Raw genomic sequence first — 21,765 nt, forward strand, 5'->3', positions numbered from 1 at the left:
GTGATGAGGGATTGTAGTGCAGTCAAAGGATTTTAGGGCTGGAAGGGGCCCTAGAGATTGCATTTGGCTTAAAGAAATTGTGTTGGCTCCACCTTTGAAATACATATCCGGATCTAATCACTTCTCACTGCCTGTAGCTACCCCTCCCTGGATGGTTGCAATCACTTTCTACCTGGTCTTCTTGCTTCTTCCCTTGAGCCTCTCAGTATATTTGAAACTGAGAAACCCAGTATATTTGAAACTCACAAGTGAGAATGACCCTTTCGAAATGTACATCGAATCATTTCACTCCTCTGCTGAAATCCCTGCCTTGGTGTCCATTTCTCTCAGAGAGAAACCCCGTTCCTCAAAATAGCTTACAAGGCTCTGCAGGGTCTCTCTGACCTTAGCTCCTGTAACCCTCCCCAGCGCCCGCGGATCACCATGGCTGGCCTCCTGGCTGCTCCTAGAGTAATTCGCTTCTCTCTCCGGGCATGCTATTCCCACCTAGCTGCTTCTAAATCCCCTCCTCTCCTTCAAGTCTACTCAGATTTCACCTTCTCTCTCTCTCTCTCTCTCTCTCTCTTTTTAAGGAGTATTTATTTACTTATTCATGAGACACACAGAGAGAGGCAGAGACACAGGCAGAGGGAGAAGCAGGCTCTCTGCAGAGAGCCCGATGTGGGACTCGATTCCAGGACCCCAGGATCACGCCCTGAGCCAAAGGCAGATGCTCAACCACTGAGCCACCCAGGGGCCCCCAGATTTCATCTTCTTGATAAGAACTTCCTTGACCTTTGATAGGTCAGCCTGCAAGTCCCTCCCCACCGCCCCAAACCTGGGACTTCTGCTCCCCTTATGCTGCTCTACTTCATCCCCTATTAGACTTAACACCTAATACAAAAGGCGCTCTTCATATTTCTTGCATTGTTTAAAATTCGTTTCTGCCTGCCAGGACATAAGCTTTGCAGGGGCATAGACCTTCCTGTCTTTTTTTTTTTTTTTTTTTTTTTTTTTTTTTTTTTTTTAGACCTTCCTGTCTTATTCAACGAAGTATGTCTGCCTCGTGGCCAAGCTGGCTGAATTAAAGAGGGTGCAACTTTTTTTTTAAACATTTTATTTTGAAGCAATTTCAAATTTACAGAAGGGTTACAAAAACAGCATGAAGGAGTCAAGCATACCCTTCATGGACACAAGTTAACATTTTACCATCATGTTTCCTTCAAGATGTTTAATGATATGAATATTAGCATTAATCATGGTAAGAGTACCAAAATTCATATGTTGAAATCATAGCTCCCAAGGTGATGCTATAGGGAGGCAAAGCCTTTAGGAAGTGCTTAGGTCATGAGGGAGAAGCTCCCCTGAATGGGCCTGGTGCTCTTACAAAGGAGGCTCCAGAGAGAGCTATCTCTTGGCCTTCCGCCACGTGAGGACACAGCGAGAAGGGGTCAGCTGTGAACCAGAAGGTGGGCTCTCACCGGACCACGACCACACTGGTGTCTCGATCTTGGACTTCCCAGCTGCCAGAACTGTGAGAAATAAGATTTTCTTCCTGATAGGCTCCCCAGTCTGTGATGTTTTGTCATAGCGGCCTGAACAGACTAAAACACATGTGTAGAATTCTCTAGGCTTGCCAAGGGTTTTTTTTGTTTTGTTTTGTTTTGTTTTTAATGCATTAGCCTACTGACTGCTGCCTATCTCCAAGCTATGGCACCTATAAATGGATGAGAAGGGTGCGGCTCATCAGGTTCAGGTGAGATCATGCTTAAAGTCACAGCAGTGGCCAGGGCAAGAGCAGAGCTAGGAGGAGAGCTGCTTTCTCACCTCGCAGAGGGCACCCTCACTTTTGCCCAGGGCCGACTGGGTGAGGCCCATCTCGCCCTCCTCTGCCCTTACCATGCCCTTACCATGTCGGCACCCTGGGGCAAGAGTGACTCTCTGACAAAGTGAAGTTAGCAGCTGCCTCCTCCAGGCTGGGGTGCCCCTCAGACAGCTGAGAACAGTGCCACAATGTGGGCCTGAGTCACCGCATTCTTTTCCTTCCACCGCACGTGCTGCCTTCACTCAGTCCCTCTGCCCTGTGCCCGTGGCGTCCGTGTAGGGGATGGGCTGCCAGCCTGGCACTGAGCGCAGGGTCCTCAGGCGCCCTCCAGCCTGGTGACTGAGATGCCATCTGGCACCCGTCGCAGCTGCAAGGCCTCTGGTCTGGCCCCAGGAAGCAGGAGGACTGGAGCATAGTAGAAGTCTGGAGAAGACTTTCTGCTTCTGGTCCAGCCTCTGTCACTTCCTAGAAGGGACAAGGGACAAGGTCATGGTCCTCTCCAGGCCTCAGCTGCCTCGGCTGTAAAATCGAGAGAACAGATAGTTCTGAGACTGATCATGATTGCTTGATCCTGAATTGTCTCAACCCATGATTCCTATATATTCAAGGAAGATGTTTCAGGCCTTGATCCCCAAATAGGAACCCTGCCAAGCATGAGGATGCATCCATAGAGACAAAGGAGGGACAAGAAATATCATAAGGAAAGGGATCTCATATAAAAGCTATTATTAGGATTAAATGAGTTAATATGGGTAAAGCATGTAGCACCAGAGATCAAAACATATTTGCGATGATAGTGGTGAGAAGAGCATCTGCCACTGAGTCTCTCTCTGTGCCTGTCACCCCCACCACCCCTCCACGCCAGGCTCTCATGTTCTCAATTCTGAAATTCTGCAGGGGCCTCCAGTGTAATCTACTGGTGATGAGTACCTCCCCTCTCCAACCCAACCTGCATACTGCTATCTGAAGGATTTCCCTAAAACACTGTTGTGTCATGCGTCTCTCTCCTGCTCAAAACCCTTCAGTGACTTTGGCAGCCTCTTGAGTTAGGTTCAAATGACTCCTCCTGGAAGTCAGGCCCCTCAACAAACAAAGTCCCAGACTCTCTTTCCAACTATCCCCCTACATACACATACACACTCATCTATCCAGAGCTTCGGTAAACCTATGGCCCTCCAGACAAACTGCCCATCCCTTGCTGAGAGAGATAAGATGGTACAGTAGTTAAGAATTGGGCTCTGGGGTCAGAGAACCTAAGTTTGAGGAGCTGTGTGGACTTGGGTAAGTTGTATGACCTCTCTGAGCTGCAATTTTCTAATCTGTAAATGAAGATGTTATAATGGCACCTCTTGAGGGATGTTTGTGAGGATAAAAGAAGTATGGAAAGCAATGGATATAGAGTAAATATTCAATAAAAGTTTATTATTTTATCCTTGCACTGAACATGTCTTCTTTACTGCATGTCCCTTGTCTGCTAACATCTGCCTGCCTGCCTGATGAAACTCTCCTCCTTCCTCTCACTCACTCACCTGAGCCACTCCCTTCTTGCCCTTCAAAAGGTAACAGCTTGATTAAGCTTGATTTCCTCCCTGTAAAGTCCTTGGGGGCAGGGAAGAACCTTCCCCTCAGAAGTCTCTGGAAGACGTGCCCAGCACCCAGAAGCTCTCAATAAGTCTCTGTTGGGTGACAGATTGAAGGGATGTGATCATGAAGGCTCAATGATGACTAAAGTCATGAACAAGTGAAGTCTGGGGAAGCCAACACCCTGATGTACTGGGGGTATATGCAACTTCCCAAACTGGGGACTCAGGCTGGCTGAGCATGGGCTCTGAGTAGGAATGCTCCCCTTTCATCACTGTCCCAGAGGTAAAGCTGCTCGAGAGCCCAGATCCAAGTGGCCTTCTCTGCCCAGGGCCCTCTTGTGCCAGAACAGGTGCAGGGTGTGATGGACAAGCCCTGGAAGAAACAGTGCGGGGGGCTGTCAGATATTGGGGCTGTACTCGGACACATCTCTAACTTGCTAAGGCAACTTGGAGGAATCACTTTTCCCAGCTCTCTGAAGGGGAAATTTGGGCCAGATCATGGTTCTTAAAGTTCATGCCTCAAAACAGCAAAATCGGGGTCCCCCAGGAGCTTGTTAGAAATACAGATCATCAACCTCACCCCAAAATTCTGAGTCAGCAACGCTGCAGGGCCATCCAGCCATTTGTGTTTTATCCAGCCCTCCAGAAGATCTGAGGGCCACGCAAGTTTGAGAAACACTAGGCTGGACCAGCGGCGGCTTTCGAGGCTCTTCGCTAGTTTCTATTTGATATCGTTTGTAATTGCAGTGGACCCTGTTTCTGTTTGATTTGTTTGCTTCGTGTTTTCATAATGAAATCTCAGGCAGATGCCCAATATGTAAAGTAGCCTAGAGCAGAGCCTCCCTCTGGTTGACTCTCTGACTCTCTCCCCGCTCCGACTCTCCCCGTTATGCACACTGTACCCATCTAGCAGGCCTCCAGCCAGCTGAAGAGCACAGGGTTTGGAGGTTGTCAAGCGCAGTGGTGCCGGTGAGCTGCACCTCCCGAGAAGGCACCCCTGCAGGCTCCCTGCTCAGGGCCCCCAGTAGGCACTGCTGCATATCCAGAGGACTGATGTGGAGTGGGTCCCAGGCCTTGGGGAGGGTGGCACTGAGGCATGAGGGAGCCCCTGGTCAGGAGAGTGGCGGAAGCTCAGTGGTGCTGACCAGGTAGGCGTCTGTCCTGCGGCTGTTGAGCCCCATTTGAGCATGTGAGGCGGGAGCTACCCTGAGGGGGATGGAAGTCATACTTCATTTCCTCGCTGGCTACTTTGGGAGACAATATGGTACAGCTCAGATTTTATATCTTCCCTTTCATGAAGCTCAGCAGATCATGTGAAGCAGTCAAGAGGCCTGCAGAAATACTCCTCATTCTACAATGGTTTCTGTACTTTCTACTTCTCCCCTCTGGCTATGAGGATGGATGAGTCACTTGAATTCTTTATTTCATTTTCTGAGGTAAAGATGATGGTGGGGGGTGGGCGTGGGGGAAGCCCATGATCAGAGTACTTCACAAAAGAGGCCACACTGGTGGAGAAGCAGAAGGGAGAATGCTTTGAGGACTGTTATAAAGGGTAGAGGATGGCTGGGATATTCTCTAAGGGCAGAGACCCAGACAGAGGCCAGAAATTACTTCCCTGATGTAAGGTGGCATCAGAGAATGCCTGCTTTGCTCAATAGCAGAGAGAATGCCAGCAGCAGGGGATGGGGAATGGGGGTGTGCAGTGGAGGTGGAGAGGAGAAAGGTAGGTGTGGGGGCTCCCCAGTTGATGTGAAAGAGGCCATCTTCCTGATTCCGTCCCAGAATATGTGTGCCTGGTGCAGGTGGGCAGAGGAGATCTCTGTGGTCTGAGGCACTGACCCAGACAGTTATGTAATGGTGGTGTTCTCAGAAGGAAAGAAAGCGCCATGCCATGGGCAGCCACTGAAGTCCTCCCAATGTAGAGAGACCTCTTTCTTTTGGTCCCAGCACTACAGAATGGCACCCACGTCCCTTCAAATCACCGTGCTTTGGTTTCCACTTCTGGAAATAGAGAATAATTGTAATATCAACTCACATCTGAGAAAACACATAAAGCAGGCGTGATGTTAGCAGCTACCGTTTGTCCAATGTCCCCAGATACAGCATGCTTCATATCTGTGATCTCATCTGGTCCTCCAGTCAATCCTGGGTGGAAATTGTCATCCTCGCGAGGAAACGTAAGACTTGGAGAGGTTGCGTGTTCTCCCAAGATCCCAGAGCAAGTCAGTGGTGGTACAGATTTACTGATTCCCAGTTCCTGGTTTTCTCCTAAGGCCTGCTGCTTCCCTGTTAGTGAAATAGGAAGACCTTTCAAGAGAAAGATTACTCCTTAGTTGTGCCATTATGGTTTCCTGTTGCTTCAAATGCTTGTGATCTTCACAAACCATATTACATTCCTCCCTCCCCCCACTCAGCCTTTTCTCTCCATGAAGACTGGCCCCATGCTTCCCTGGGACAAGTTGGCAGGAAACTTGCCTGTGACTTTTGCCCTATTTACCCCTTAGTCCAGACATAATTCCTTAGGATTCCACGGGGCTCGTTCCATTTTCTAGTCTCAATTAGAGTCAGTGGGAAACATTACTTTCCTATAAACTCCATTAAGTTCAAAGACTATTTAAACATTGAGATTGTATGACTTTATAACCTAGGAGGGTTAAACAAAGGTGTTCTGGGGGGCGGGGATTATTGCACGTGGTCATAAATCACTGAGTTAAGATGAGAAGTGTGTAGGCTCAGGAAATGGGCAGTTCTGTAGCTGGGGGCCTCTTCCCACCTGCTCACGTGATGGCAGGCCCCTCACCTGTCTCTGAATTCCCTTTTCACCACATTTCTGAAATAAGGGTGGTAACAGCTGTCTATGAAATGCTTTGTGACCAGGCAGCAGGCGTTGTACTGTGGCCAAGTATTATGGAACAGATGAGCTTTGTCTGAACCCATCTCCCAAGGCATTCAAGTGTGGAATATTTGGAGGAACACAAAATGCCATTGCTGGAAGGGTGTTTTAGCAGTGACCTAGCCAAACCAACCACTCTCTAAATATATGCTCTTTACACTACTCTCATGGGAGGATGATCCAACCTTTGCTTGAATACCTCCTATGACAGCAAGCTCACTATTCCGTTTCTCTGTTGTCTATCTCTGTTAGGAAGAGGAGTTTCAGAAAGATGATTGCTTTTAATTTCATTCCTTGCCTCCAGTCTGTCCTCCAAGAATACCCCAAATGAAATCTAGTTTCTACCTCCACTTCCACTCTTTTCAGGCACATGATGTACTTGAGGATGGCTTCAGTGGTCTTTCCTTCAAGAGCCCCTTGTTGCCGTGTGGGCACCATGTTTGGGGGAGGTGGAAAAGGTGACATTGAGGTGTTGGGCTCTGCCTTTGTCTCTTCCAGCCTTTGAGGACTAGGAACAAGGCCCCTCCTATACAGCCTCACATCTATGACTCTACTGGGTGCATGGCAGCCAGGCCATTTTACTATGTAGCTTATCAGTCAGAGTGCTATTTCTTGCCCCTCCGCATAAGGACACAGTCAAACATTAATAAGAAAATTTAAAAAGGAGGAATGGATTAATTGAGTGTAGGATGAAATATTTCTATGATGGTTGCTGCACTGAGTTGGAAAAGAAAGGCGCTTGCTCTGTGGTGCGCACCTGTGGCCCTTGGAAGGGATATTGATCACAGATGGACTGGACTTCTGTTTAGTCATCTAGGGATTAGAAGCCACTAGTCCCTCCTTACCATGCACAATCCTCAAGACTATAGGCTTACACAGGACAGCATTAAAAAAAAAAAAAACTGAAAAGGAGATTTATTCTACGCCAATGGCAAAGAGTTTCTGATAGCTCAAATGTTTGACATTCTAGGCTTCGTTTTCTATCTCAGGAGCAGAGTAGGGAAAGACAAAGGGATTGGAGTCTAAATGCCTGGGTTTGGGTAGGGGCTGTGTCACTGCTTGGTTAGGTGATTATTAGGCAATCACTTCACCCTTATGAGTCTCAGTTTTTGAGTCAGTAAAATGGAGAAAGAAAAATTCCTCAACTGTGGGGGAGGATGTGTGTGTGTGTGTGTGTGTGTGTGTGTGTGCATGCACACATTATTTTCAGGATTAAATGAGTGTAAATTTCTTCTGTATACTTCATTAACTATCGTCACCTTTAGAATAGTCTGCCTAAAAGTCCCTTGCCAGTCATCCAAGATATCAAGTGCTTCTTTGTAAGGTGACAGCTTTTTACTGCATTCGGTCTTCTGGAAAGTTGGATTATATAAACACAAGCTTGAATCTTTACCATTCAGTCAGCATATATTAAAGAATATAACATAACTCTTAAGTGGTTCTACAAATGTTGGGAAATGGAAATCTTGTCTTCTATTTTGAAATCTTTGTCATATATTATAGATCCAGTCTCATGTATCTTTATAGTTTGTACATCAGGTCACTAGGAGAATGTCAATCATAAAGGAATCATACCCAGTCTAGGACCTTCGTTTGTTTGCTTTCCACCCACGCATTTATTCATCCATTAATTCATCCACCCAGTGACCATGTTTACTATGTCTCTGCTATGTGCTGTGAAGGATCCAGTGTGGTCCCTTGGCCAAAGAGCTCACAGTATATCTGGGGATATAAGAAGTATGCACACATAACAGCAATATATGGCAGGATGAAGTAAGTCCTACATGTTATCTTCAAACAAGCTGCTGTGGAAACTTGAAGAGGAAGCAGCTAAATCCATCTCCCCATGAGTAGGGAGAGGAGGATGGTTTCATGTTAGCTTTACCTGTCAGAACAAGTAAAATGAAATTGAAGCACACATACAGTGAAAGAGTGTAGGGCTCTGGAGGTTCCTGTCTCCCTCATTTCCTAACTGTGTGGCTTTGAGCAGTTCTGTCTCTGAGCTTTCTCATAATAGTATCCATCTCTTAGAATTGTTGTGAAGGTTAAATGAGATAATATGTTGTCTAGCATGTAGTAAGAGGCCGAGAAATGTTAGTTGATATTGTTATTTCACACAGGAGGTGGAGGCTGAGGTGAGACTCTATAGAGGAGTTAAAATTTTGAAAGAGTAATGGAAAGCAAGATGTTCCAGACAGAGAGAACAGTCAGAGCAAAAGGGGAAGAAAGTTTTCAGAGAAAGATGAGCAGCCCTATCTAGTACCACACAGTGAGGGGCCAATCATCAGAATGGGTGGGATTGGTGATGGTTGGTGGAAATTGCCAATCGTGGAAGGCTAAAGAATCTGATCTTAGTAGGTAAGGAGTTTCTACTGAGGTGTGCGTGCTTCCAGGAGAGTGTGTAAATCATACTGAAATCTTCATTTATATATACGTTTATTTACATAAGAGAAGTTTAAAAGTCCTATTATTTCCTATATGAATTATTTACAGGATGTTTGTTGGGGGTCAGATGACTTTATGTCACATCTCCAACTAAGCTTATTCTGAGGGATGGGTGGGGGTTCTAAGTCCCAGAGAGCCCAGGAGGTATTCATACTGATGTTTTCATTTAGTTGGTTTCTTAAATTTTTGGATTCTTTACCTAGATTTAACTAAATAAACCCTGACAAAATGGACAACTGGTTTTAAAAAATTCCTGCAAAAAAACAAGCAAACAACAAGAAAATGGCAGAGATGACTTTTCTCCTATTCTTGGTTTTCCACTGGCCACATTTCAGGGGTTAAAGCCAATGATGACCTAATCAGATGTAGCAAGCAATAGGCCAAAAAGAAAGAAAGAAAGAAAGAAAGAAAGAAAGAAAGAAAGAAAGAAAGAAAGAAAGAAAGAAAGAGAAATTCTCAGGAAGAGAGCTTGAAATATGGGTTCACATTCACTGTTATTAATTAACTGTTATTAATGATGAACTCTGTCTGGAGTGTTGATTGTGTCTTATGATGGTAGGAAAGATAGTATGATATTATGAAGATTAGCATACATTGTATTCTCTATTTTATATTTATATCTTCTTTTATAATTTGTTTTACTTTATTTTTATAATATGAATAATATATTGGCATGGTTTTGCACACATGCACATACACGTATTATAAATCCATTTGGTCACACAGGCAAATCTTTTTTACCAGTGGCGCTTAAAAAAATTTGGAGGCTTGCTGATTGTGGCCATGGGAAACCATTATTGGAGGGCCTTGAGTAGCGGGAAGCATGATCCAAGCTGTGTTTGGGGTGATAAACTTCACCACATTTTCTCAAGGAAAAAAAAGTGTTGCGCAAGGAATCAAGGAATATAAGGAGGAGGAGTCCGAAGAGAGCCATTAAACAACTTGGTTTTTCTCCTTTTAAAAATGTTCTCTCTTTCCTGCTAAGGTAAACTCTGGACCACCTCAAATCACCAGCAGGAGCTATGTAGGATATGTTCTCAGAGCCAGGCTTTCTCTGGCTGCCTGCACAGGAAGAAGACTGCCTAGATCATCCATCAGCTAATTTCCAGTCCTCTACAGTTTCTACTTTATAAGAAGCCAATCCTAAGCCAGTCCTCAGCTTTGACTCACAACAGAGGTGACTGAGCTTGTCATGGAGGTTCCAGGCTTTCCTACCTGAAGGAAGCAGAATTCTAGAATCATCAGAGGCATGAGCTCTGGAGTCAGGCAACCTATGTCCAGCTCTGCTAGTCATTCCTGGATGCACCTTAGCTCACCTTACCTTCATTATGCCAGTTTCCTCATCTGTGAAGTGGGGATAACCATCATACCTGGGCAGTAGTGTTGGGGAGTAAATAAGATAACGAATGTAAAAGACAATACAATCCCTGGCATAGAATAAATTCCCAAGGAATGTGAGTTCTCATTACACAGGAATGAATTGGAGCATGGTCTGAAGGGCCCCAGGGGAAAAAAAGTGAAGGAGGCTTCCAGGAATACAGATCCTTTAATCTCCTTAAAGCAATATCCAAACAAAAGTATAAATCTCTATGGAAGCCAGCAAGCTCAGAGATGCCAGTTGGGGGGGGGTGGGGGGTTGGGATGGTTGCCTCTGAGTCATCTGTCACTTCCGTCATCTCTGGCTATTGCCACAGTTTCTTGTGAAAAATTATGAAATAAATGGCCTGAGCAGTAATGCCTGGGTGAATAGGTGAACCACGGTGTGTGGCCAACCCTCTGTGCACTTTACATATTCTTAGGTTTAGTGGCCACTATGTGATTTAATTTCCTTAGAGAAAAGAAAGGCTAGTAATCATGCTCAGGAGGCCTTACAAATGCAAAGTGAACATTCCAAAGCCTTAAGTACCGGGTGGGATTTATGGGATGAAAAACAATGGGGTGGGTGGCAGGAGGAAAGTCCGCTCAGTTGTAGGCACACCCTTTTGTTTCCCAGATGTAGGAGTCCAGAAACAAGGACAGGTAATTGTGGGAATAATTTGGTTATCACACCAATAACTTTGCTTCTTTATACTGGGCCAGAGAATTCCCGAAGTGCTTTCGTATGTGATGACATCAATGAGGGTGATGATAAGAATAAATTCTTTCACTTGGCCCTTTATCACCTTCTTTCTCTTTCAATCTCCCAACAGTTCCTGCAGAAGTATTAGGATCCTCGTTTTACATGTGACAAAACTGAGCCTCAGAGACTTTGAGGAACCTGATCATAATCATACAACTTTGAAGTAGTAGAGTCAGGTAAAAACCCAGGTCTTTAGGTGAAGGCAGAGTCTTCTTTCTACCTTACCACTGCTACCTCCCCATTCTGCTCACATAATCTTCCTAAAATAGGCCAGATCCCTTCGGTCTGGAGGGAGCTTTCTTGTTCTATTGGACATTTTACTCTCACAGGCAGATCTGACCATTGCATTCACGTCGCTTTGTCAATTCCCCTATGACAGTGTGCATTACACCATATGGTGATGATCTTCTTATGAGTGTCTCTCCCACAGGACTGTGATCTCCTAAAGAACTGGGATGCAACCTAACTCTTCTGTATGTGCCCAGAACCTAGCTTGGAGCCTGGAGTGTGGTAGCTGCTTATTGATTGGATGATGCAAAATGAATGCCTCCAAACCAAATGTCCTCCTTACCTTTTCCTCCCTCTTCTATTCCTGTCTGTCCTTCTAGCCCCAGCTTAGGGCCCATGATGTGATCCATTGCTTCTGAACCTCTATGGAATCAGAGACTCTCAGCTATATTCTTAGAGCATATGTATCTTATCTCTTCAGCCTCCAGAGTTCTTGAGGGTAAAGATTACATCTGAGTGTCCAATAGGTCCCTTATGGGATCTAGGCTGGTTCAAGGTGGAGTGGGTGTATGGTAAGTGCCCTTGCCCACATTCATATGGTTGCCTGCACTTTGGCAAGAGTTGGTGGGACAGGTTGGTGGCTGAGCCCAGGATGCCTTGGCAGAGACCTAACTGGTAAGGGATAGAAAAAGCAGATGGCCAGGAGCCCAGTCTTTACCTGGCTTATCAGTATGCTTCTTTCTTTCGCAATTACTGAAACTATGTCTCATGGACACTTTTGCAGATGCGGAATTCCTTGAAGCCAGACAATAGATCGCTAAAGTGATCAAGCTTCAGGGCAAAAAGTTATCACTGCAACTTATTTGTGTAAAGGAGATGTGTGAACCAGACATTCATTGTCAGGAAGGAGCATATACAAGGGACCCAGTGCACCAGTTGGATGTGAACAGAAACAAACCAGGGAACTGGGATGCTGTGCTAGTTAATTAGTGAGTTGGTAAACCAGTAAGTTAGTTTGCTTAAATGAGGGAGGAAGACTGTGTTTAAAAATAAATTAAAGGAGGGTAACAACCAACAATTTCATCAAGTTGACCCAACAATTCCACTGTTAGAGATTTATTTTAAGAAAAAAATCCAAGACTAGGAAAAAGGATGGCAGAAAAGTGGCCAAAGCAGTATTATGGATAATAGAAGTGAATTGAAAATAATGTAAATTTCCCATAATACTGTTGGAATGCTGATATATTGACACTGACACTATATTCACTAAAGTAATATTTTAGGCCATTCAAATAGGTCATTTGAAAGACCACACTGGAATTGTCCATTGTATGATGCTTAAGGAAAAGACTAGAACACAAAATCATATTTGTGTTGCATGTCCAACTCTGTGAAAAAATATGCTTTTTTGGAAAAGAAAGAAAAGAATGAAAATAGATGATTTTAAAGATAGTAAGTTTGTGGGTGGCTTTTTATTTCCATAATCATGGTATTATGTTTTTGTATAATATAAAAAAAAATTTATGTTAATCAGATGCTTAAAAGAAAAATACCTTAACAAAAGGTGTGTTGCACCCAGCAGTCATGTCAGGAAGCTAAACATTAGACATGATCCTTTTTATACTCTTGTCTTCAAACACGGGTCCAGTTTAGATTTCTTTTACTGGTAACAAGTTTGAAATTGCATACTTGAAAATCTGAAAGACTTGGGACAAGTAGTTATAGATATGAATATGGAGATGGAGATGGATACAGATATGGATATAGATATAGTTTTCCCTTGAAAGACAGACCTCGTGAGCCCTCTCATGTATCACATGTCTCACGCACAACGACGCGTGTATATGAGAAGGAGAAAGATTATGATGTGCACATTTAATGCCCTTCAAAATGAATGAGAGCTTAAAAATCAGGGACACAGTGTTTAAGGAATCCAAGTGGGAAAAAGTTCTGGTCTTGTTTTCAAATGTTTGCCAGACACCCAGTCACCACCTGTCTTTCCCATATAGGTCTCCCTGTCGATCTGTTCTGGGAGTTAGCCCTGCAGAGCATCTTAGCAGTTGGAAGACCCAGACATCTTTGAGTTCACAGAAGATTAGTGGTCTGGGTTCTGAGTAAGTATCAAAGTATCAAAACCATAAACAGTATCAAAAACCATAAACACTCCTACCATCCTAAAACACTTCGATGTGGGTCTTTCAGGAATCCTATTTTTCTAGCTCTTGGAAAAAAATCCCAGGTCTTCCCACTAGATTAGCTCATTTGTCTGCTTCCCTCAGACAGTAGCAATTGGAATTGTTAATAAAGCTATTAAAACAATACTTCAATTAAAAATGAACCAGTAAGTTTTACATACGACTTTTTAGCATTTTTATGGATTATATATTATGCAGTATCAATATCACAGAAAGTGATTACATATCTCTATTCCCTATGTCACAATTTTCACAGGCATTCAAAGTTCTAATGTGGGCAGTATTTCTTAAGTTTTCCTCCAGTATTTTTGTAAAGCTAGAATATTATAGCAAAAAAATGAATACAGCAGTATATTGCTCAATTTATTGCGATTTTTCTTTAATAGACACCATACCTTGAACTATTACAGCCAGAAAATGGATGGATTCCATGGTTAGTTTTAGCATTTATATATGAATCTTCTCTCTCCTAATTTTCTTCTGATTTTACTATATTTTATTGGAATATAATTTATATTGCATATTGACACAGTGGCTTTCAATTTAGAAAAACTATTTTCTTCAAATAAATAAATATACCTTTAAAAGTGAACAGTCAAACTTTGATCTGTTTTGTTATAATAGTTTGCTTAACAGTATTAACAGCAAGCAATAATTCACACCAAATAACAGGGGATAAGGTAAATTCAAAATTAGTTTTATTTTTCTCCAAAATTAATTTTATTTATCTATGTCTAAAGTGTCAATCTTTTAAATAAATGACAAAAGCTGAAAATTGCTTTCTTAGTTTTTTACTTAAGTCAAAACCTGTTCTTTTTCATAAGAGATGTAAAACCAGTTAAAATGATCTTGACATTCTTGTTTTCCTATCCAGTATAGTTCAATGACATAAATAGCCATTGTGCAATATACTTGGAGCAATCAAGTTGTACTGGACAATATTTACATTTAAAAACTTTACTTTTTTTTGTATTTTATTACCCATTTAGTTAAGAGTCTCATTGTGAAATTGCCACCCCAAATAATAAAAATTCATTCTGTTACTTTTTATCCATTTCCATGTTTGGCACATTCCAATACCTCATTCCAAATAATTTCTTCTAGATCCTGAAATTTCCCTGAAAAGATTGCTCCATTTGTGCCATGAAAAGCATCATTACATTTGGCTAAGTATTGGCTAAGTAATAATTTTCTCAAAACTTCATATTAGCATTCAAGCATTTGTTTGTTTTTTTTTTTTTTTTGTATCTTACCAATTGTTTTGTGGCTTTTCCCTGCAGTTCACATAATCATGCATAAGTATTTTTGTATGCAAGTCAGTTTGTCCACTTTCATTATTTCTATCTTAAAGATTTAAGCAGGTCACCTCTTTATTTCTCATCTCTTCAATCTTTCTTATTTTCTTAGATCTTCCCATTGCCTTTTCTATTATCACCTAGATTTATTATTTTCATTTTCAATGATTTAAAACCGTGCTGTCCAATGTAATTGTCACTAGTCACATGTAGATATTTAAATTTAAATAGATTAGAATGCAATAAAAATAAAATTAATGTTAAAATCCCTCAGTTGTACTAGCCACATTTCACATGCTCAGTAGCCACATATATCTAGGACTATCGTTTTGGCAGCATGCATAGAACATTTTCATCATAGCAAGAAATTTTACTGGACAGTACTGATCTAAAGATGATAAAACAAGTTATTCATTTGCATTCAAAGTGTATAAAATTGAGTATATTTCATTAAAAATGTAAACAAAAGTAAATGTAAAAAAATTAAAATTAATACTTTTCATTTTCTTTTTTTTTTTTTTACTTTTCATTTTCAAAAATATTTCTTCTAAAATACTTTAAATATCAGAGTATTAATTAATGTATAAAAGGAAACTACAAATAAGTTATAATTAACATATCAACATTTTAAATAAAAATTATTTCCATAAAGCTAATTTTTTAAATTTACTTTTTAAAAATTAATTAAATCTTACTTATTTGTTTGAAAAGTTAAACTATTTATGACAGCTTTTAATGCCTACTTTGTTGAAAATGTTATGTATCTGTATCGCACTTTTCATATAGATTATGTCTCAACCTATGTATATACAAATTTAAGAGTAATATGAGTTGTTTTTAATTTTGCAAAATATTCCTCAGCTGCCATATAAAACAGCTGGAAATCCATGTTAATTGAAGACTATCTCCAGAGTCACGAATTAGAGCATAAAGAGAAGCAAGTAAATGGACACTAAGCACTACATTCTTATCAAGAATCTATTACACTTACTCTGTCTGAGAGGAAGGGATTCAGCATGTGAATTGTTTAATTTCTCTTACCTAAGTGCTGTAATGATTCAAATCCTCCCTGCTCTCCAAAGCAGTATCCATATGCAAAGTCTATAGTGGAATGACCCCCAAATTATATAGCATCCAGATACAGTTGCCTTTTGTTTCAAGGACCTGTGGCAAAAGATCTGAAGATCGGGGGACCTAAATGGTGCTCCTCACAAGAATGGATATATTTGGTTATCGTCTTGCTGTGCCAGCTCTGAAAACTGGATCTTGAATAACAAAAGTGTCCATGCTTTCTTTTTCAGATTTCTTTGTTTTCATGTTTATGGTACGCATCGGTGACCATCCTCAAAGGTAAAGCCACCGGCCCTCTGGCCTGGGCCTCAAGGCCATGTTAGTCAAGAGCCAGCCACATGGGTGTGTTAAGTGACAGGGCTAGGGAAAGCCAGCTGGACAGGCCTACAACATACACAATTGATGAAGCACTTCCAGGTACTACAACCCAGGTACTCTGCAAGGAAGCCCAGGGAGGAAGGCATTATTATCCTTCAAGCCCATTTTACAAAGGGCAAACTGAGGCCATAGAAGAGGGAAGTCACTTGCTCAAGACAACAGAGCTGATAAGAGGTAGAGCCAGGGTTCAAAACCAGGACTATTTGAAGTCAATGCTCTTTGCCTAATCCCTCCACAGTCTCTCCTAATGTGGACAGCTGGCTGAGCTGTGGTGGGGTGGGGGAGAGCCTTGGTTCCCTGGACTCAATCCTCTGAAGGGAAGCCAAGAGCTTGGTGCTGAAACTACCTTCCTTTTAGGCTGAGGATAGACCTGAAGGCCACTGAGTTGAAGCCTAAGTGTGGATCCCTGGCAGGAAGGCGCTTGGGCGAGAGCTGTTGCCACCAATACATGGGTCTACTCACATCTCTACTCTGCCCAGAACTTGCGATGGGCTCCTCGGTGCCTTCTGCACAGGCCACATTCCATGGCATCTTGTTAAGAATATTTTCAGTCTTGCCCCAACCAACTTATTCCACAATCTCCCTTCCACCCCCACTGGCCTCCAGCACAGAGCCAACTTCAGTCTCCATGCACTCTGTTCTTTTGCCCCTCCTGCTTTTGAATGAACTGCTCCTCCACCTAGAATGCCCTGATTCTTCTCACCTGTCAGGAGATACCTTACACATCTGTCGGGTTATACTTCAAACATCACTCCTTGGTCACTTGTTCCCAGATGCCCACAGGAGTTGGGTCACACCCTCCTTTGAGGCCTCTAGAACTTCATTCTGAGCTAAGTCAGAGCCCCATCCATCATCACAGCAGATTTTGTCTATATATCCACTAGACAGTGAGCTTCTGGGTGACAGAGGCTGTGTCATATTGATGTCTTCATTCTCTCCACCCCCATCCCATGCTCTAAGCACCAACCCTAAGATATAGCAGCCTCTTAGTGAGTATTGAGTGTTGACTGAATGAATAAATAAGAGCCAAGGGAAGATGACCTTGAGGGCTTGGTTTCCTGGGAGGAGATTTTGCCCTCAGCACCCACAGCCCCCTTTGAGCAATGTCCCATCCATGGCATTGAGCCACTATCTGGGGCCATTGCACCAGCAGGAGCTTAGGGTGGGGCTGGTGTGAAAACAAACAGGGAAGACAAAAACAAGGGGTGTGTTGAAACCTTGAAAATGTTCTATTCCTTGGTGTTCAACCTTGCCACACCTTCTAAGTCAGGTGGGTTCTTCGTCCGCTGCCCTGAGAAGATCCATTGTAGCTATGGGACTTTGGGATCAGAGCTGAGGGGGCGAAGGAGAGACAAGGGAATGTGAAATTGGCTTCCTTGTTTAGCTTTTCTCATTGTGTGAGTGTTTGTCTTTCCAGACAGAAGAAACCCTGACCTTCCCCGGCTTTAATTACCTAATTATTTTGACACCTTGGGCTGTTGCATCACCATAACACACTGCTTTGTCAGGGACACCGCAATTGGGTGTATCTACAGTTTGGGAGATGCAACTGACAGGAAACGAGTTTTGACAGTCTGGGAAATGTTGGGCAGAGGAAGGGTTCTGGATGGGGGGGAGCAGAGGAAGAGATGGGGGTGGCAGAAAAGGGAAGAAAGAGGAAGTGTTCTGTAGGGTGGGAAGAGAACATTCCAGGAAAGGGGGCAGCAAAGTTTGCAATGCTGGGTGTCTCTGGACGATTTTTCAGGTAGAGCTTCAGGGAGCTGGTGCCCAAGCAGGCAAACTGTTGTGCTACAGGTCTCCGAAAGGAACAAAATTAGAGAACCCACATTCTCATTCTAGGGGCGACCTCTGGTTGAGTTTTCTTTACCCAAGACCTCAGTTTCCTCTCCTTAGGAATAAGGCCAGATTTGGACTTTTTCCTCACATGCCCCAGAATGCTTCTTACTGAAATATTCTTGAGACAAAAATGGAAGAAAGAAAACAGAAAACTTGACAAGTAGTACTATTCAAGCAGCTCATATTGAAGCTTCTGAAGACAAACATGGTTAGAGCATTTGTCAGAATTATGAAACACGGCCCCAGCCAAGTTCAGTCCCAGCAAAGTATTGTATATGGAGGAACCAAAGAAGCACATGATGTAGAGAAGCTAAAAGACTGGAAGATCCAAAAACTTGAGGACAAAGCAGTGCGTTTCCATGGTCTCAGCCTGGGATGGGAATCAGGAGATCTGGGTTTTATTACTTTACATATGTGGATCTGAATCTCCCAACTCTAGAATGAAGGAGTGAATCTCTGTGGGGTTTCTCTTCCTCGGGCTAGGGTGCAGGGTTACATAGCAAGGTACTGGAGGCCAGTTAAGTATGACACATCTTCCTGGAACATCAATTTTACCTGATGGCAAACATTTTAAAACATTGTTTTTCATTCAGAAATCAATTTGTGTGCTCGATAAATATTTATTGAGCCTTGGCTGTATGCCAGTTACTGTTTTAGGCACTGTTTTAACATCAAAGTAAATATGGATATATTATGGAGAAATGTGCATAATTTATATGATCTAAGGTAAACAAGGGTCCCTAAAATTATTTTTTCACATGCAGGGGCACTTCTGGCTGTGTTCATCTACCCTAACCTCAAGAAAATCATACATATTTGTTTTTTGCCCCAGGGCACAGTGCAATGGACAGGTGTGCCTGTGGTCATTAGTCCCTGTCCGGTAGATATGACCAATACTGTTCTGACCACCTGAAAATAAGAAAAGCTTTCTGTTGGACAACAGGCTGGATGTTCATATCCAGCAGACAAAAGTGAGGAAAAGTAACCTTTAATAACTACCATCACCTGCCTATAGGTAGTAAGTGTATTAGCCTTTTTAAAACAATTTCATGTAACCTTCATAACCGTCCACCCGCAAATTCAGTATCGCTCTCCCCATTTGACATCTCAGGAGAGGAAACAGAGGCTCGAAGATGTATAGGAATTTGATCAAAGTCTCAGGACTAATAAATGGAAGACATAAGATTCCATCCTGCTTTTTGGCCTGGCTCTAAGCTAATCCCCTTCTCACTCTATGACCCCATCCTCTGAAGGTGACAGTGATCCTATTGTCTCTCCCCTTGCTATCTCTCTCTCTCTATCTCACAACAGGGCAATGTAGTCCTAAACCCAGATGCCTAGGATGCAGTATTAGAGAGAAAATGTACACGACCTCATCCACAGAACCACCAAATGTCAGAATTGGACAGGATCGTAGAGGTTGTCCAATATCCTTGTTTGCAGGGAGGAAACCTGGGGCCTGGGTTATAAAGCGAACATTTGTGAGAAGAAACTCTGATGTTAGCAAGACTTATATCAAGGTTCAGCACTGCACATACACCTCATCCCCCGAGACCCTGAAGTCCCTTAAATCTCCCAGGATTCACTTTCCATCTCTATAAAGTGAGATGAAAGAGTGAAATAATGCACACTCAGAAGGCTGTTGTAAAGCCTGTATAAAATCATGGACATGCACGTATGCCCTCAAGTACAGATGTATCTGGCTCACCTGATTCTCCCAGCACAGACCCAGTCCTCAGACAAAGGCATCCTGACTCCCAGTTAAATATCTCCTACTGACCCCAGTGTTGGAGACCGTCCACGCTATTTTTTTGTTTGTTTGTGTTGTGTGGATTTTAAAAGATTTTATTTGTTTATTTATAAGAGACACACAGAGAGAGGCAGAGACATAGGCAGAGGGAGAAGCAGGTTCGCTGTAGGGAGCCCGATGCGGTACTCGATCCCAGGACCCCGGGGCCAAAGGCAGATGCTCAACCACTGAAGCACCCAAGCACCGCCCCCCATCCATGCTGCTGCAAAGAAGCTGCAGCCCCCCCAGCAACAGGCTGACAATCCTTTGCAAAAGAGGGATGAGCGCACACTTTTATAACCCGAGAAAACAAAGCCAGCAGCGCATGGTCTGTCCTTACCCTAAGATGCTCCTTGTGGGAGGGCAACACACAACACAAATAGCATGGTTAAGTGCCTGGAGTGAGCTGGCCACTGTGCCCAGAGCAGCCTAGATGAGGTCCCTCTTCTTCAGGAGCAAGTCCTGGGGGAGGGAGGGGGGGTGAGGGAGTTTCCCCAGAGGAAGTGACTCACTCAGGGAGTGTCCCTTTGATACGGCAGGAGCCAAGCCAAATCTGTTTTGATTACTACAACATCAAGTAATGATGCCCCCCACCCCCACCCCGCCACCACCACCCTCAGTTTCTCCCCAGGCCCTCTCCTCTGAATCCACAAGGTAAATTTATGGGCAGAACATTCTGCAGGGTCGTGCCAAACATGGAAGTGCCAGCTCCTCTGGAGTGCCCTCTTTAAAGTTTTCCAAGTGTGATCCTGCTATCACCACATCAGCCCCGAGAGGAGAAACGTGGGAAACATTCACCCCTTGGGGATATCACTGGAGAAACTAAAGCCCAGAAAAGATTCATTGTCTGCCTGTGAATCAGTATTGGAAAATACTGGAACCCAGGAATCAATCCTGGTTCCTGCTTCTCAAGCTCAGCCACCAGGCCCTTCCCAGCCCTTGCTTTGTGGCCTCCTGGGGACCAGAGTCCAAACCTCCATTGGATGTGGAAGCCCCGGCACCTGCCTGCCACCACGAAGGGCATGGCACATAATAGGCACTTGGCACAAATGTCGCTCAGCGACCAAGACATCAACTCTTCTCTGAAGCTTCCTGGTACGCTCATCTGTAAAGCGTCGGGGTTATATTAGATGATCTCCGAGACACCATCCATTTCTAACTGCTATGCTTAGGCCAGCTGAGCACCTTAAGTTTGTAAATGGGAATAGTGCAAAGCATCACGATGACGAAAGGAGGTTGAGGGCCGAAGGATGGATGGAGGACCTACCGCTGGACGTGCAAGGGTTAAAAATGAGGGAGAGGTATGAGATTCAAGCCCTGACCTCACAGGGCCCACAGCCAGGGGCAAGATGACATCCTTGCCAAAGATAGGATTGGCAAGCAGGGCTGCTCAGTGGAAAGAACCTCCCTAAGCTTGGGAGTCAGGAGACCCAGGTGCAAAACCTTTGTTTTGTCAGCAGATCCTGGGAAAATTACTTCCTTTCCCTGGACCTCTTTGGTTTTAAGTCATAACTGCCCATTCTTCCACAACGTCATGGAAGGGAGATCTCCCTCCCTCTCTCTCTCTTTTTAGATCTTCTATCTCTTAACAGGGAGGAGCAGAGAGATCCGCCTTCCTACTACCTGGGATTCTTTCTTCAAAACATGGGTCACATGACTGACATTGCTCATGTTTACATGGAGATTCTTTGGAGCAGACCTCACCATGGTCCTAACCCCATGTGTAGAGAACTGTGTAGAAACCGGAGTATGTTGTAGACCTTGATCTCTAATTCCTCCCAACATAGTCCCTGTCCCTTTTGTTTGTTAATATCTTAGCTCAGACACCTTGTACAGAGGAAATAATGGACTCTCTGGGCTGGAGGAGATCTTCAGGTCTTTCCATCTTAATCTTCTTTTATCTTGACATCCACACATCCAAGCTCTGCTGAGCATCCCCAGAAGCAAGGGTCTCACTGTCTCCCATGACAACTAGTTGCATCTGGGACATTTTTATTTATTAGAAAACTTTTCAAAGAAAAGCTGACAGCTTCCTTACTTAAAATAAGCTTCAGTGCTGTCGGTGGTCAGTTCACCAGCTGATTTCTTGGGATCTGTCTCCTACAAAATGTTTGGGTGTTCTCCTAGAG

At 43.5% G+C, this 21,765-nt stretch overlaps 1 long non-coding RNA gene across 3 annotated transcripts; it reads right to left on the reverse strand.

Annotated features, from left to right (window-relative positions):
- Nucleotides 1-1,127: 1,127 nt before the first annotated feature.
- Nucleotides 1,128-20,097, reverse strand: LOC119867504. 3 transcript variants are annotated; one of them, XR_005383876.1, is made up of 4 exons: nucleotides 19,977-20,097; nucleotides 16,715-17,343; nucleotides 5,423-5,694; nucleotides 1,128-2,323 (listed from the first exon to the last, which is right to left on the reverse strand). It is a non-coding gene; the product is annotated as an uncharacterized LOC119867504 (long non-coding RNA). The 3 variants fall into 3 exon arrangements; XR_005383877.1 differs by having other exon boundaries at nucleotides 16,474-17,343; XR_005383878.1 differs by lacking the exon at nucleotides 16,715-17,343 and having other exon boundaries at nucleotides 19,977-20,085.
- Between the last annotated feature and the right edge of the window lie 1,668 nt (nucleotides 20,098-21,765).

Source organism: Canis lupus, chromosome 34 (genome assembly GCF_011100685.1).
Source record: "Canis lupus familiaris isolate Mischka breed German Shepherd chromosome 34, alternate assembly UU_Cfam_GSD_1.0, whole genome shotgun sequence".
Lineage (NCBI taxonomy): Eukaryota > Metazoa > Chordata > Mammalia > Carnivora > Canidae > Canis > Canis lupus.